General features: G+C 36.6%; 1 long non-coding RNA gene and 1 other non-coding gene across 2 annotated transcripts; one reads left to right on the top strand and one right to left on the bottom strand.

Moving 5' to 3' along the window:
- The first annotated feature begins 598 nt into the window (after nt 1–598).
- On the top strand, nt 599–1,681 carry LOC145606299 (uncharacterized). Its single transcript, XR_014105236.1, has 3 exons — nt 599–784; nt 1,054–1,097; nt 1,202–1,681. It is a non-coding gene; the product is annotated as an uncharacterized LOC145606299 (long non-coding RNA).
- A 7,797-nt stretch (nt 1,682–9,478) lies between these two features.
- LOC145606427 (small nucleolar RNA R71) lies at nt 9,479–9,584 on the bottom strand. Its single transcript, XR_014105306.1, has one exon. It is a non-coding gene; the product is annotated as a small nucleolar RNA R71 (small nucleolar RNA).
- Nucleotides 9,585–10,705: the final 1,121 nt, after the last annotated feature.

Genomic DNA, 10,705 nt, shown 5'->3' with positions numbered 1-10,705 from the left:
GTGGAGTAAGAATTCTTTCAAACTTTATGAAGATGAACATGGAGTAATAGACTACGTGGGACTTTATTATCCCAACAATTTTTTTTTTTGTTTTACAACTGTCAATGAAGTAAAACGTGGATAAGTTAAAACAAAATCCATTTTTTTTTTTTTTTTTTTTTTTTTTTAAGTAACCAGCTACAACGTGGTCATACTGGATCAATTTAATTTTTTTAAGTAACCAACTAGGGCTGAGCAGAGTGCGGTCTAGACCGCACCAAACCGCAATATTGCGGTTTGGTGCGGTTTACGGTTTGGAAAGTATGGTGCGGTTTTCAAATTTGACCAAACCGCGGTTTTGCGGTTTGGTGCGGTTTCAAAATTTTTTTAAACCAAACCGCACCGCAAACCGCAATTTAATGCGGTTTGCGGTTTAGACCCAAACCGTAAAATCAATAAATATACTAAAATTTAAAAATGAACTCAAAAAATAAAAAAATAAACAAATATAAAAATAAAGGATCCTAAGATTTTTTAGGGTTATTGATTTAGTTATTTTATTTTGCAATACCTAGTAGCCGACATATTCATCTCTTATCCTCATCTTAGTCATCTATCTCTCTTCTCCCTCATTTTTCTTCCTCTCTGACTCTTTATATCAATTTCTTAATTTCTACATCTTTTTCTCCTTCAAATCTTAATTATTGTGAGATCAAGACCATTGATTTTCACACAAATCGACCACCACATGCAATCATATTGTTAATTGCTCGCCTCCAATACAAGATTCACAAAGAAATCTGAAGTAAGTAGTACTTTTTTTTAAAAATAATTAAATCTTTGTTTAGAAATCTATAATATTCATGTGTAAATCTTGTGTTTTACATAATCAATTGGTTATAAGCATGCGTTTTATACGTAGTATCAAATTTGATTTTTTTTTTTTCATTTGATTTTTTTTATAACCTCTCAAATTTACAAGTCACAATTTTATGCATGTAATTTGTGTATAGTCTGATAGTCTCTTTAATTTTAAAATTTGTGCAACTAATTTATTAAATTTGTTTGGTTTAGTTTGTTCGTCTCATACAACGGAGTCGAGTACTGGGTCTTGCAAAGTAAGTTATTACTTCCTCAATTTATTAGCATTTTTCTACAATTGTAAATCATGTTTATTGATTTTACTTCCAACTAATTTTTTTTTTGATATTTTGACATGTAGATGTCAAGTGCAGAAGGTAGTCAAGTTCTGTTGGGACTCCCCTTGCTGAAGATGATAATGAGGAAGGATTTCTTGACAAAGAGGATATGCCACAACCTAAACAAAAGAGAAAGGCTACTAAAAAAAGGTCAGACATATGGGATCACTTCATCAAATACACTGAACATGGGCAAGGAATGTGTAAGTGCAAATATTGTGGTATGTCTTACAAATGTGTACCTAAAGTTAATGGCACAAGTACTTATAGATCACACTTAAAGAAATGTTCAAAAAAATCCAAACACCAAATATACAGATCCAGGGCCTAAGCAAACTCAATTATCTTTCCAATCTTCTGTAAATGAAGATGGGGAGCTTGAGGGAAATGTGAAAAATTGGATTTTCAATTATGATAAGTGTAGAAAAGCACTAGCTTATATGATAATTGTAGATGAGCTACCATTTAGATTTGTTGAAGGGCAAGGATTTAAATACTTTTGCTCACAATTGTCAAACAAATTTCATGTGCCTTCAAGATTTACTGTTGCTAGGGATTGCTATGAGTTGTTTATGGATGAAAGATTAAAATTGAAGACTTTTTTAAAGACCAATTGTAGAAGAGTATGTCTTACAACTGATACATGGACTTCCTTGCAAAAAATCAATTATATGTGTCTAACTGCCCACTTTATTGATAATGACTGGAAACTAAACAAAAGAATATTGAATTTTTGTCAAATATCAAGTCATAAAGGGGAAGCAATTGGTAAGGCAATTGAGAAATGCTTGCTTGCCTGGGGTATTGAAAATGTCATGACAATTACTGTTGATAATGCAAGCTCTAACGATACAGCTATTCTTTATTTGAAAAAAAGAATAAACAATTGGGGGACAAGTGTTTTGAGAGGAGAATTTTTGCATGTACGATGTACTGCTCACATAATGAATTTGGTTGTGAATGATGGTTTAAAAATGGTGAATGATTCTGTACATCGTGTTCGAAATGCAGTAAGGTTTATTAGGTCATCTTGCAATAGAGTTGAAAGGTTTAAAAAAATGTGCCGTGGAAGAGAAAATTTCAACACAAAGTATGTTGTGTCTTGATGTTCCAACTCGATGGAATTCGACTTATTTGATGTTAGACACTGCTGTAAAATATGTAAATGCTTTTGAGAGATATGATGATGAAGACCCACATTATAATGATGATTTATGGGATGTGGATGGTTATGGGAAGGGGTTAGGGAAACCTTTAGCTGATGATTGGGAGCATGTCCAGAACCTGATAAAATTGTTGAAAGTTTTTTATAATTTGACTGTTCGTGTTTCCGGCTCATTATATGTGACTTCCAATGCTTATTTTCATGAGGTGTCTGATGTGGATTGTCTTTTAAAGGAATGGTGTGCTAGTTCAGATGCTAATTTTAAGAATATGGCTATGAAAATGAAAGAAAAGTGCGAGAAATATTGGGGTGATCCTAAAAAGCTGAATGTAATGTTGTTTATCTCTGCTATACTTGATCCTCGTTACAAATGGGATTGTGTGGAGTATGGGATTTGTCAAATGTATGAGAGTGATGTAGCATTAAGTGTATGCGATAGAGTCAAGAAAGCCTTTAAGGATATGTATGATGAGTACAAGGGCTCAGAAGTGACAACTAATTCAACTAGTACTCAGAATGGGGGTTCAACTTCTAGTGGAGTAGATGGTGAGCCTAGTATAGGAAATAAGGGAATAATAAGGGCTAGATACAAGAAACTTAAAGCTACAAAAGATGATGTGGATGCCAAATCAGAGCTAGATAAGTATTTAGATGATGATACGGAGGAGGATGTGGATGATTTTGATATTTTAAAATGGTGGAAAACTCATGGTGCAAGATATCCTACTCTTTCTCTTATAGCTCGTGATATATTAGCTATACTTGTTTCTACGGTTGCATCTGAAAGTGCTTTTAGCACCGGAGGTCGAGTACTTGATTTATTTAGGAGTTCATTAACTCTTAAAATAGTAGAAGCTCTTGTTTGTGGTCAAGATTGGCTTCGTGCATCACCCGTTAATATTGAAGAGCCACCGGAGGATATTGAAAAATTGGAAAGTGGTATGTAGTTATGTCCCTTTTATAGCTATTTAATTCAATTGTTTAAGCTTATCATTTATTTTTCTTCTTAAATAACACATGAATTTGTTTTGTTGTAGATTTTTCCAAGATTAGTTTATCTCCACCCATCATTGATATATCATGAGGTTTATTGACAAGAAATAGCACAGGTAGTCTCAATTCAGATTTTAAAACTTGGACAGAAACTTATTTTATTTCATGTCTGACTTATTTCTTGATTTTCTTGGACTCTGCAGAAAAATGACTATGATGTGTACAAGCCCAAGATGTTCATTTTAAGTAGAGTCTCTTCTCGTTAAACTCATGGTGCTGTTGGTATCAGTTGGTGTGGGAAGGAAACATGGAAAGAAGACTCTTATGTTGTATTTATATAATTATATGTACTGACTTATGTGGGTCATTATCAAGAAAACCAAAAGTTTTACTTTCTTACTCTACGGTTCTTATTCTTTGGAGTTGTAAGGCTTTTCATTTGTGATATAACTTTTGGTTTACTTAATGATTTTGCTTCATGTCTGCCTTGACATGTTACTTGGGTCACTATTAGCATTGAAGTAAAGTACTACCTCTGATCGGTATTGAATCATTTGCATAGTTGTACAGTTTTCAAGTAAAAATTTCATAAGAGAAGATTAGCAAATAATCATTATTTTAGAGGTAAAAAAAGTTGTGGAAAAACCACAAACCGCACCGCACCAAACCGTATATTGCGGTGCGGTTTGTATATAATTGCGGTTTGAAAAAATCACAAACCGCAATTTTACGGTTTGGTGCGGTTTGAGATCCAAACCGCACCGTGCACAACCCTATAACCAACTACAACGTGGTTATACTGGATCAATTTAAAAAAAATCCAATTTTTTTTTAAGTAACCAACTGAAACGTGTTTTACTGTGAGTTGTGGTTTTATTAATTTTATTTTTTTTTAACAAAAAAATCTTTAGATAGTTTAAGCTGTTTAATTGTTTTCCTTTTTTTAAAAAATAATTGTCTATTATAATTATCCATTTATTTGTTTTACCATAAAAGATAAAAAAAACAATATATTGTGAATTTTTTTGTAAAAAAACGTTAAAATAATATGCTGTAAAGTTTTTTTTTTTTTAGTGGATTGTGTGTTTTGTTTTTTTGTTTTTTTTTTTTATTTTACAAAAGTTAATTTCTTAAAACAAAAGTAAATAAGGAAATTGGTAAGGGCATTTTAGGAAAACACTAATTTATCACCCAAAACCCCCTTTCTCTTTATATATTACTATAGATGAGCATTTCTTCCCTCACATATGATCATTGCATTGCAAAAAAAAAAAAAATAAAATAAAATAAAATAAAATTCAAGGTCGAACTAAGTATAAGGTATACCCATGATTAGAGGCACCCTTTGTAGCCCATTATACCGTCTTCACCCTTTAAATATATAATCCCTTTCTTGATAAACCACTTTGAGCCTCGTCTAATGCTATACCTTTCTTTCTTCAACACACATCTACTTAACCTAGAAATGGGATGGTGTGCAACTTATGCAAGTTCTAAATACAAGGCTTGAGTGTTTTTACTAATTTTTTTTTTAAAAAAAGGCAAAAAAAATAAATAAATAAGTGTACAAAAGGGCAAGTGTTCCAATGTCTTTGATATGAAAATATCTTTGATAAGAACACGTCTCAGATTGCGTCTCTTATCGAGTGCTCGGTATCGTGCATGAGAAACATGAATGCCAAGTGAGTGATAGACCGCATGATCGGGATTGCACACATTTATAAAAAAAAATGCGAATATGAAATAATGCAAAAGCAATATAAATAGAGAGCAAAAATAAGCAAAAGAAAGAGCTAAAAAAGAGTTAAAAACCTCAAGCATGGAAATTCAATGATTCAAAAGCAAGGTTGCACACCTTGGGGGCTTATCTATGATCTTGAACCTTTACCCCCTTCTTCTTCAACCTTTAGCCTAACCACGTTACAACTCTTAAAAAGACCTTTTTGAGGTATGCACACACTTGTGCGAGGTTTGGCTAGAGCTTGAAAGGAATGGTGTCCTTCGAACAAGTGTATTATTCTGATAGCAGGTTCAGAATTATTAGAAAGCTAATATATTCAGTAAGGTCAAGTGATCGGAATGCCTGGGTGGAGGCCGCTTCCGATCAGTAATATTAATATAATATTGCATCTTAATCTTGACTGAACCCTTCGGGTCACACCCAAGCAAAATATACGAACCGACTCGACGAATTAATTCGTCGCCCGAGTGTTAAATATTTAGACGTCGGTAATTCGAGCTTGGAGCGTCGAAACCGATCGTCGGAAGTCGAGTCAAAATAATAAAAGACGAGACGCGCACAAATAATAATAAATCAACCATATTCTCAAAATACCCCTAGCATCGGAGTGCCCCGAGCATCCGAATGCTAGGAGCAAAAATGTCCTAGCAAAGGTGGCTAGCAAGCACCAAGTCGAGCCTAGCATGGCTGGCTGGTGCGTGCTAGCGCACCATGCTAGCAGCAGCTAGCAGCCACAGCACGTGGTGCGTGCAACAGCTAGCAGCCGCGGCTAAGCACGCTAGCACAGCAGCAGCCGCGCCACAGCAGCAGCTTGTTGTGGGGTTGGGTGCGGGCTGGGCTCGGGGCTAGGCTCGGGCCATAGGGCCGTGTATTAGGGGAAGCATGGGAATATGGGAGCAAGTGGGTGAGGACATGTGGCACAAGGAGAGTATTGAGTGGGGAGCAAGTATGGTCCCCTAGTCTCCATGTGGTCCTCACCAACCCATCTCACATGGTAATGCCACTTGTAGATTTATTATTAGTTTGCAATTTTAATTTAATTTAGCTTTAAATTAATTTGTGGAATTTCATGATCCCACATTGATGGGATAGAAATTCCAACTCATACTTTCCTCTATAAATACCAACCTTGGGATTTGGAGTAAAGTGCTTGAGTGGGAGTTAGAAAGAGCATTCCATTATTTTGGGAAAACTCTTAAACTCATATAACACTCGGGTTTTGGTCGGACCTTGCTAACTCCAAGGTAGCGGACCTTAAAGTTGTGTTCGTCCTTTGTGGGTGGATACCGTCGGAGGCACGGCGCTTGCGGTGCTTGTGGCTTTCAAGTAAGAGCCCGGTTTTGTAAGGGCGAAGCTCGCTTCGAGGGTAAGATTCGTTCTCCTTTCCTTGTGATATATATTTATGCTTTATGATTTTAATTGTTGCGAGTGGTTCCTCGGGTCGAGATTGTTTCCGCGGTGAGTCGGACTCACCTAACCCCAATAGAGCTACGTTTGGCTTGATTCCTAACGGATACGTAGGCAACCTCACATTGAGGTGCGACCATAATAAAAATGCATTCATTTCCACATTCACACACTTACACCATGATCATATCAAGGGATCTCCGATGCTCATCCCTATTTACTTAGAGCTAGACTTGGGGGCTTGATCCTTACATCATTAGCCTACCTAGCCTAAGAGTCATCATTATTTGACTCTTATCAAATAATACTTTTTCCACACCGTTAGCCTTTGTAGCCTAACCTTAGTGTCACTTTCCCTAGGAACCCTTTGTCATGAAATCTTAACACAACGTTGAAGCATGCTTTGTCATATCAAAATCACTCATCACTCATAATCATCATTGTATCAGGAAGTATGAAGTGCTTAGCCTCCATGCCTAAGTTACCTAAATACTTTCATAATCGAGTCAACTAAGATAGTTTAGGAGGAATTAATCCTTGCACCTTGAGGGATAGTATCGAACGCGTATGTTTGCCTAAGCTCATTCAACATGCACCATCACTCACTTTGATTCTTTTTCACGTCTTTCTTTTTTCGGGAGAAAGTCGGTACTGATGAGTGACATTTATGGCACTCATTTGATCTCTTTTAGGATGATTTTTATTTCATTTTGTAGCTTTTTTCCTTAATTTTCCTTAGTTTTGCTCTTTATTTCTGTACTTTGTGCTTTTCATAGTTAGTTTCTTTATTTTGTGCATTTCCTTGTTTTTCTCTATTATTTGTTTGTTTTCATTTGTTTTTAGGTTATGATCGAGCATCCAAATATTTCCGAGCTTCCCTTCAACATTTATCATCAAATTGGATGCCTTGTGCTAGCACTTGGAGCTTCAAGCTTGGAGTAACTCGAAGAGCAAGTCTCAAGACCGGTGCACGCATGTGGTGGGGGCATCATCTATGCCACAAACCCACCAAAATGCTCATTTACTTGTTGCATACTTTGATGTTCATCATCATCATCAAGTTGTGTGCACAAGGGTGATCAAGATCGAACAAGGGGAGGAGGACACTCACATGGGTGCGGGCGCACCAGGGGTAGGTGCGGGCGCACCAGTGGGCGCCCCCCCCTGGGTTTGTGACCGTACCCTGCTCCGTGTGCCCTCTTCTTCCCTATATATGTGCGGTCGCATCCCCATGGGTCTATTTTTGGACGACATAACCGACTTCTCCCATGTATATATAGTAGTTTCTTTCTATTTTTAGAGTAAGAATCATTAGAGGATAATTAGAGAAAAAATTAGAGAGAGAATTAGAGCTTTTGATCATATTTTGTAAAGAGAGAAACTCTAGTTTGAAGAGAGAGAAATTCATGGTGTATTGTTGATGATTCAAGATTTCTTTATTCCAATTGATCCTTGATCAAGTTTTGTAAGTTTTACTCATCTTTGATTTCAATATAAGTTTGATTTTAGTTGATTTAATTTGTTTTTCATATGATTGTTGATTGTTTGATGTTTGATTGAAGTTTGATTGAAGTTTTATGGATTTTTGTATTAATTTTAGATTTCTTAATATGATCATGATGAAATTGTTGATTAGTTGTGTTTTGATCTTAATTACCATGATTAGTGAGTAGTTTACTTGCTAGGGTAATGGTGAAGCATGTATGAGTAATGGATTAGTGTTAATTGGGGATAATTGATGGAGTTGATGATGTGATTAAACTTGGTTGATGAATCATGTGCATGTGTGTGATTAATTGAAGATTGAACAACTTTGATTGTTGCACTAGATTGCATTGTAAGTTCACATTGATACGGACCATTGATTTGTGGCTTGCATTTACATGATTGAGGTGTCTTGTGATGTTTCCTAGCTTGATTTTATCGTAGTTGACGCTAGTTAGACCTCTAGGAGAATACCTTGATATGCTCTTTTGGTTGATGATTGATTTTCCCTCGCATTGTTTGACTTAGCCAATTTGACCTCCCAATTAGCCATCTCCATTATGAATGCATATGGATCATAGCCCTAGTGTTTATCATCTTTGATTTCTACAAGTTTATTTGTTGTGATTAGCTCTAGTTTTAGCATTACATCCCCACCTTCGATTTCGGGATAGCTTAGCGCAAGACAAAAGACAATCACTCACTATTCCTTTGGGTTCGACCCTTGACTTGCTACTATACTTGTATAGGGGTTGGTTGAGTGTTATAGATTTTGTTTGACCGGTTGGGGAGGGTAGTCCAACGACCTACCATTTCACCGTCGATCAAAATGGCGCCGTTGCCGGGGAATGGTGTCGTGATTGTGTATTGTTTTTGAGTCTGTTCCATCTTATTGAAAAAAAAAACACAAAAAGATTCTATTTCTTTCTTTTAGGCTACACTTGTAGCTGTGTTTCTAACAATTTCTTTTGAGATATTGCATGTATAGTGCTCGTGATCGATCTATTGTGCCTTTTGATCCGGAAATCAAGAGGACACTCTTAAGGAGAAGAATAGCAAATCGATCTTTGGAGTATAATTCTTCAAGTGAAGAAGAGTTTGAGGAAGAGATGCAAGAAGAAGGAATGGGAGAGAATCCAAGGGTAGCCTTGAAGGAGTTAGGCATTCCCGGTACTTATACGTTTGAGAGTAGCATTGCTCCACCTACAACACCGGCGAACGATTTCGAGATAAAACCGGCCATGATAACTTTGATAGAACGGAGGCAATTTAGTGGAGCCAAGAGTGAGAGTCCGTTGAATCACCTAAAGGAATTTGAGAAGTATTGCAATACCATCAAGGTGAACGGTATTTCTTAAGAGTTCATTCGGCTAAAGTTGTTTCCTTTTTCTCTCATTGCTCGTGTCTTAGAGTGGTTGGATAAAGAGGTTAAGCCTAATTCGCTTAGAACATGGGATGATGTTACTAGAGCTTTCTTGTCTTGCTTTTACTAACAAAAGAAGACGGCAGAGGCTAGGGCATTAATCCAAGGATTCAAGCAAAGGCCAAATGAGAATCTCTATGAAGCATGGGAGAGGTACAAGGAGTACCAACGAGAATGTCCACATCATGGGATTCTTACTTATCAAGTGATCCAAATTTTCTATGGAGGTTTGAGTGCTCAAGGCAAGTCATGCCTAGATGGAGGAGACGGTGGTCCTATAATGAATAGGACGGAAGAAGAAGTGGTTGACATAATTGAGGATGTTGTGAGATACTATAGAGATTGGCAAGAAGGAGAGAGAGAGAGTCTACTACAAGAGTGGCTCAACGGTCTATTCCGTGGATCCTCTCAATGCAATCAACAACTTGTCATCCCAAATTTCAAATCTAGGGAACGAGATGACATAAATCAAAGCGAAGCTTGAGAGTGTGTCCACGAATTCTTTGAGTCTTCCCTCCCAAACAAAAGGGAGAGGTACAATCTCTAACTCTTCTCCTTCTACTTCTAATAACATGCCAAGTGGTTGTGTATTTTGTGATTTATGTGGTTCTTATGATCATGATTCTTCCATGTGTTCACAAGCTTTTGTTGATGGATGTGATGATGTTGAAAATAATGAATGTGAACATGTGAACTTTGTGTCAAATGCTAATGGTAGTCAAAGGTTTGAAGGACCTAAGAACTTTGGTAATAGGAATTCTCACCCTCAAGGAGGTGGTTTCGATAATTATAACAATGGAGGATATAGGAACCAAGGAAACCAAGGTTTCCGAGGTAACTATAACAACCAAGGTTATAATAATCAAAACTTAAGCCATGGGTATGGTAATCAAGGCCAATCTCAAGGTTTTGGTAACCATTACCATAATGGTGGCAATAGTCAACGTAGAGGAAATTGGAACAACAACCAAAATAGGGGAAATTTTCAAAACAACAATCAAAGGGGACCCCCTCCCGGTTTTGCTCCAAAACACCAAGCCAATGGTGAAAATTCTTATTCCCAACCATCATCTTTTAAGTCAAATTTGGAAGAGTTGATTGATAATCAAACCAAGATCATTAACACCTATATGACTGTTAGTGATAAGAAGTTTAATGAGATGATGACTCATTACAAAATGCTTGAGACACAAATAACCCAACTTGCTAACACTCTCAAGGATTATGCTAGTCCTTCTTCTTTGCCTTCTCAAGGAGTAGAACCGAAGAAACATGTGTATTCCGTCCCCACTAGGAGTGGAAGAATTCTAAAT

Source organism: Chenopodium album, chromosome 22 (assembly GCF_948465745.1).
Source record: "Chenopodium album chromosome 22, dcCheAlbu1.1, whole genome shotgun sequence".
NCBI classification, from domain to species: Eukaryota; Viridiplantae; Streptophyta; class Magnoliopsida; order Caryophyllales; family Amaranthaceae; genus Chenopodium; species Chenopodium album.
This window is presented reverse-complemented; position numbering and strand designations above follow the sequence as displayed.